Source organism: Nicotiana tabacum, chromosome 22 (genome assembly GCF_000715075.1).
Source record: "Nicotiana tabacum cultivar K326 chromosome 22, ASM71507v2, whole genome shotgun sequence".
NCBI classification, from domain to species: domain Eukaryota; kingdom Viridiplantae; phylum Streptophyta; class Magnoliopsida; order Solanales; family Solanaceae; genus Nicotiana; species Nicotiana tabacum.
The window spans coordinates 81,347,150-81,354,103 of NC_134101.1; the positions used below are offsets into that span (position 1 = coordinate 81,347,150).

Genomic DNA, 6,954 nt, shown 5'->3' on the forward strand with positions numbered 1-6,954 from the left:
TGCATTTATTGGAGTATTTTTTTTATATAAGAATTGGTAAATTATATTATTTGAGGAGCGGGTTGCACGCCGCAACAGAAATGAAAGTGAATATATTGGAGGAGCGGGTTGTACGCTGCAACAGAATTGATTGAAATGAATATATTTGAGGAGAGGGTTGCACACCGCAACAGAATTAAATAAAAATGAATATATTGTGAGATCGGGTTGCACGCCGCAACGGAAACTGATTGAAATAATAATTGGTTATGACTGCCGAGTTGGCTTCAATTGTTGAAATGAGTTACCTGTTTTATTTCTAGCATTGTTATTATTATTATTATTGCGTACATGTTAATGTAAGTGACTTGCCTTAGCCTCGTCACTACTTCATCGAGGTTAGGTTCGGTACTTACTGGGTATATGGGGTCGGTTGTACTCATACTACACCCTGCACTTCTTGTGCAGATACCGGAGTTGGTCCCAGTGGCGTACATTAGATTTACTCGGATTTAGCTATTCACAGGAGACTTGAGATATAACTGCATGGCGTTCGCAGTTCTGACGTCCCCTTCCACTTTATCGTAGCTGTGTATTTATTTCATTTTCATTCAGACCTTTATTTGTATTATTCTAGTAGCTCGTGCACTTGTGACACCAGTTCTGGGATGGTATTTAGACATCGCTATTATTATGGATTATTCACTTTATTTCAGACTTTATTTCCGCATTTATTTATTTGTTATTAAATAATTTTAAATTATTTTAAAATGACTAATATTATTCTAATGTTGGCTTGCCTAGCAAATAAAATGTTAGGCGCCATTACGGTCCTGAAGGTGGGATTTTCGGGTCGTGACACCATGTCTTTCGCTCCTTCCAAATTTCATTGAATTCCTATCTTCTCTTGATCCCTATATTTGATGACATTGTTACTTTAGTTGTTTAAATTATCATATTTTTTATTGTTAAAACTACTGTGCTTTTGTTATAATTACTCTACTATGGGCAATCATTCTATTTTGTGCAATGACATTCACTTGTTGTTCTTATTATTGTTTATGTTGTGTTGCCCAAGTCGCATGAGTTAATGTTACTGAACTTTTTTTTGGTTGTGCTTCTTCTGTTATTCTTTTCAGTGATGCCAAAAGGGGGAAGTTACATAGGTTTCAACAAAGGGGAGGAACAAAATCGAATTGATATGTTGTATTGTGCATGAAAGATAGCTCTACTTCGCAGGGGGGCATTGTTGATAACATGTTGATTATAGGTCTAATACGCAGGGGAACATGTGAGGAATCTGGTTCTCAAGGGGAACATCAATTTTGGGTTTGTCATCATCAAAAAGGGGAAAATTGTCTAAGTTACGTTGTTTCATGTTTTGATGATTTGCTAAACGTTCACAAGGAACCAAGTACGGACCAGATATGATAAGTACATGTAAGGAATCTAATTCTCAGGGAGAATATCAATTCTGGGTTTGTCATCATTAAAAAGGGGGAAATTTATAAGGTATACTATTTTGTGTTATGATGATTTGCCAAACAGTCTCGAGGAACCGGTTGTGATCAGTTCTTTTGTTCTGGTTCTCAGGGAGAATATGGCTGATTCTAGGGAGAACAATGTGGAGATCTAGTTATTAGGGGGAATATCAATTCTAAGTTTGTCATCATCAAAAAGGAAAAAATGATAAGTTATGCGTCTTTTGTTTTGATGATTTGACAAACTTCATGAGAGAACCAGATAAGGAACCTATTACAATTAGTTCCCTTGTATTCAGAGTAACTAGTCAGATATCTGGTTCAATTCTCAATGAAATCAGATAAGGAAACATCAGACGGAACAAATATGGATCAGTTCCCTTGATCGTCGTACAGTTAACTCTACAATTGTAAAGGTTGTTGCATTGTACCGTCTGGCAGATTGTTGCAGTGTACCGTCTGGCAGCAGTACAACAGTATACTTGTAGCTTGCTAAGGCCAAACTAAAGGACACTTTATTGCATCATCCTTGATGACATCACACACACATATTATCATCTCTCGAATACTTGCAAATCAAAAGATAATATTCTCTCAAGTGCTAGCCACCATCTCTCTCAAGAACAAAGTGCTGCAACCTTAAGGACCAAATCCAAATATTGAAGATATCTTAAGTCCTTAGGTTTGTTGAGTCTTTGTTATTTTGTTCTTCATTTGTAATCCTACACTACTTTCAAGAAGTGTCTTTGTAGGACTTATTTAAACCACTATTTTGTTTAGTTTCTTGACTAGAGTTAGTCAAGGTTTGTTGCTTTGTGATAGAGTTATTGCAAAGGAATTACAATAGAATTATTGTAAGGGGTGAGGGATTAAGAGTTCAATTCCTAGATTGCAATAGGTTGTAATCTGAAGTTTTCTCGGTTTAGTGGAGTTGAAATCCTACTAGGGTAGGTCGTGATTTTTAATTCCTTGAGCAAGGAGTTTTTCACATAAATATCGCGTGTTCTTTATTTACTGTTGATTTACTGTGGGAACAGATAGAGAACCTGGTTCCCTATACTGTTTGGTTTTACAGTCTATTGCTTACTGTGGGAACTGATAAAAAACCTGGTTCTCTATACAGTTTGGTGGACTCTTAGTTTCTATCAGATTCTAATTTTATTACCGAGATATCTCAATGACTCTAGAGCATGTGCAAACTTGTGGTTGGTTTTGAATTGTGGTGGTGGTTAGGTGGAGAGGGGGGTGATTTTAGAGGAAGAAGGGGGGAGGAAACAATGGGATTGGGACGATGAAGGGTTTTTTTAAACCAGTTTTATAATGTCGGGGGTTATAGTACGGATGTTAGTCGGTCGGTACGATACGGTATTTAGATATTTCGGTTCAGTATTTCAGTATTCGGTTTCGTAAAATGCTATGACAATGCCGTACCTAATTAAATTCGGTATGGTTCGGTTTTTCTCCTTTCGGTTTCTGTTTATTCGGTTTGGTAACTTCGGTTTATTCGGTTTGAATACTAACTAGTGCATAGAGTCATAGACGGTAATATTATTAATTAAAGTACTCAAAAGTATAAAACTAAAAATGTTTATTGACAAAAGTTTTGTCCAAAACCAGCAGATACTAACCTAGCGAGAGAAAACTTAGAGAAATATCGTGTTACTTGCTCAGAGTTAATTGATGAACTTAGAGAATAAAGAAAAGTAAAATTTTAGATTTCTTATATTTAAGTTATAATTAATAAAATGTGTATTGTGTAATATAATATATATTTCGATACGTTATCAGTATTTCATTTTAAAATACCAAATACCATACCTAATACCAATTTGTTTTAAAACTTAAACCAAATACCATACCGAATACCAAAATATCGAATACCGAATATACCAAAATTTTCGGTTTCGGTATGGTAATTCGGTATTTACCAAATTATGCCTGGCCCTAGGTTATAGTGGACCAATAGTATAACAGAGGGTATAAATGATCCTTTTCGAATAGTAGATGGGTATTTTTAACCCTTTTTGTAATATATATGAACTATCCTAAGTATTTATATTTTTTTATTTATACTATCCTTCCTGCATGGTTAATGCATGTCTAAGGATAAAATTTGAAATAATTATTAATTCTCTCTTGATTTGCCAAAATGGACAAGTAAAAACAATATTGTTAAATATGAATTATGAGAGAACTGGACTATTAGGGGTCGTTTGGTACATGGATAAGAATAATAAAGTTTGGGATTAATTTTATCCCATGTTTTATTTCGGGTATTAGCTAATTCTGGGATAACTAATCCCATGAGATATTCCACCACTGTACCAAAGGATTATTAGGAGGAGAGAGAGGATGCATTTGTTGAGGTTAGGGGGTCCATATTTCCCTAGGGAAGCCAGCTTGCTTACCCTTGATTTGGAGGTGTATGCGGAGGAGGAGAGGGTATCATGTGATATGAAGGGTCACTTTCTACTACTTATTTCAAATAGCTCTCTCCATTTTCTTTTTTTGATGTCACTTCCGGTTTATGTCTGAGGCTACAACAAAACCGTTTCTTTTTTGAAATTTGAATACTGGAGGGAGTAGGACTGATATCACTATTCTGTGTTGCAGAAAGAAAATACTATGTATGTTTTCCTCTTGTCTCCTATCTCTATCTTAACAGTTGCTTTAAATTTTTTGCCCCGGTCAAACATCCAACCACAGATCTCCGAGTTCAATAGAACCTAGTATTTCAGGATCAAACTTTATATATGCAAATAACATTTCAAAATCCATTACTCTCTTAAACTCAAAATCCAACATGAATAGAGCAAAACTTATTTTTAGCAGTGTAATTCATTTATGTTTCTCCTTAAATTGATGAAAGAATGCAGATAATAATTTTAATGACTAGGCAGCAGATATCTTTTCCGAATTCACAATGTCAACATTTGTTGGACTTCAGCAATTGAAACACAGTGAAGAATTCTGATTCTCAAAATGCTTCACTTGTCAAGTTAATACCATCCATCTATTTGTTTGTACTTGAACTTGGTTTTTTCTTCAGATGCTGACCCTGAACATTCCTAATAAAGACAGTGTTGATAGCTTTACAGAACGCGCCAATGCCTATTACCAGAAACCGCCACAAATTCTTGCCTTACTCCAAGAATTGTATGACTGCTATGTCTCTTTGGAATATCGCTACTGCCAAGCACTTGCCAAGAACCATTATCGTCCAAATTCTTTTCCCATTCGGTCTTTCCATCTTGATGATAATGATCAATTTGACAAGGAAGAAAACAGATCGGAAATAATTGATTCTCATGCTGAGAGTTCATTATAATATTAGCCTCCATTTCCATGGGCACGAGCCAAGTTCAATACAGACATGATTGTTCCGACTTGGTGATCAGAACTATGGACTTTGAATTCATTTTGCACGAGCTTAATCAAGTTGATAAGAATTGCGACGAGTCATCAAGGAAGATAGAGTTGCAGAAAAGTTTATTGGAGTTGTTGGAATCAGAGAGGTTGATCTTGTTAAATGAGAACGCGAGATTGGGATATAAAGTGGCTTCATTGATAGAAGAGAATAAGGGGTTGTCTAATGAGTCTTTGTTCATGAAGAGGAAGGCAGTTGAGCTCGCAGGGTGCATGTTAAACATGAGGGAGGATCATAGAGTTTGGGTGCTTAGTCGAAAAGTTGAGGATCAGATATATGGACCGGAGAGGAGGAACAAGGAGTATTATGAGTAGCTACTGGAGCATGAAGCAGAGAAAAAGAGTAGGGCAAAGATGAGTTATGTGAAAAAGGGTGACCAGCTGACAGAAAAGTTGGTGGTGAAGTTGGAAAGAAAGTTCCTACGTTGAGGGACATGGTTAAAAAGCTTGATATCTTCCTTTGTGCACCTATTTGAACTCAACCTAATGTTAATATAAAAAAAAGAGGATATTTCAACTTAGTTTGCTACATAAAAAAATATAGCTTTATCAACACCCTAAGTTTATTAAACACATGATGTACGTACCTTGAATGTTTTTGTTCTAATTAGGCAAAACATGTTGGTGTAGTTTGCACTGAATGAGCGGAAAGTCTCCCATTACTTGGAGAACTTTTGAGGGTTTAAATGTGGAAACCCTCCAAGTGTCATTGATCTAGTTTGTAGAAGATACTCTTTAGGAAGCTTTCTAGCATTGTCTACAAAACATGATGGCTGGAATGAAAGAAAATGCAAGTCATGGCCCTGTAGCCTGTGACTGTAAATTTCAACTTAATAAGTAATCTTGAATTTACTTAATATGTCCCTAATAAGACTGACATTATCTATGCAAATTACTATCTACTTACCAAGGAAGCCACGTGCAGGTTTTCATTCTGCTCCAAAATCTCATCATTCTTTGTGTCAAGAAGCCTCAACCTCAAATAGAAAGGGCACATAACACTAGGAATGAGAGAGTTGGGCTTTGTCGTCCATCAAGGCTTGACGTAGTAAAGAAATAACAAATTTTCTTATATTAGTTGGGAAGAGCTCAAAAGAGTAGAAATACAATACATGAATTACAATCGATGCAGCCAGGATTCCTGTTGCCCAACTGAATCCAGCTTCCTTTTGACTCTTGCACATTTCTACGGTCTCTCCAGGAGAAAACGTGCTAAAGATGCATGAGATCCCTGCAATGTAAGTTGATCGATAGAAAAGTGAATGGCGGTTCATGCTACTCAAGAGTATATTACCAACACGAACAGCTGGAGCTCCATCATCGCATTTAGTGCAACAGTATAGTAGAGGCTGAAATTCAGATTTTCAAAATTGAGTTGAATTCCATAGTAAATGAAGCCAATTCCAAAACTAATTATCATAACAGTGTCCCAGATGGTCCTTTCATGAGGTGATTCTTCGCCTTATTGATGACGATAGATGGTTTTAAGAGACTTAAGTTCATAGGCAACTCCCGACCATTGATTCTTGCATAGTTTCTCAAAACATCAAGACCTTCTTCCTGTGACGAGAAGCCAATGGGGAGACTCTGATACTAAAGGTAGTAGGATAAGTAGTGAATAAACTAGAGGTAGAAAAATGTTTCCAGCAAGTTCTAGTAAACAGGTTGTGTAAAACAAATTTCCATACTGTCCAACTTGACCACGCCATTCCCGGCCTACAGCCTCCTTGGAGGGTAAAAGGCAGTGATCACTCACAGCTATTCCTCCTAAGAGGTCTGGCGGTCGTTGCAAATATAATTCGGTCTACAAGTCCGGAGTCAAATCTCATAGGGAATTAACCTACTAATCACAACCACTAGTTTCGCAAGAATTCAAGTAATCAACCTTCAAAAGTATTGAATAATGAGTTGATTGTTTACTAACTAAAATCAAGGTAATTAAAAAGCTGTAATTTTATTACTAATAAAGCAAATATTGTAGACAAGATTGAAAAAGTCTAGGCTTTATATTTTCCCTATTGTCGGAATCTCCCACGCTATGTTTCCTATAAATTTGCCCCAATATCCT

At 36.2% G+C, this 6,954-nt stretch overlaps 1 pseudogene; it reads left to right on the top strand.

The window, feature by feature from the left end:
• The first annotated feature begins 4,436 nt into the window (after window positions 1-4,436).
• Window positions 4,437-5,362, top strand: LOC107790780 (kinase-interacting family protein-like; annotated as a pseudogene).
• The last annotated feature ends 1,592 nt before the right edge of the window (window positions 5,363-6,954 follow it).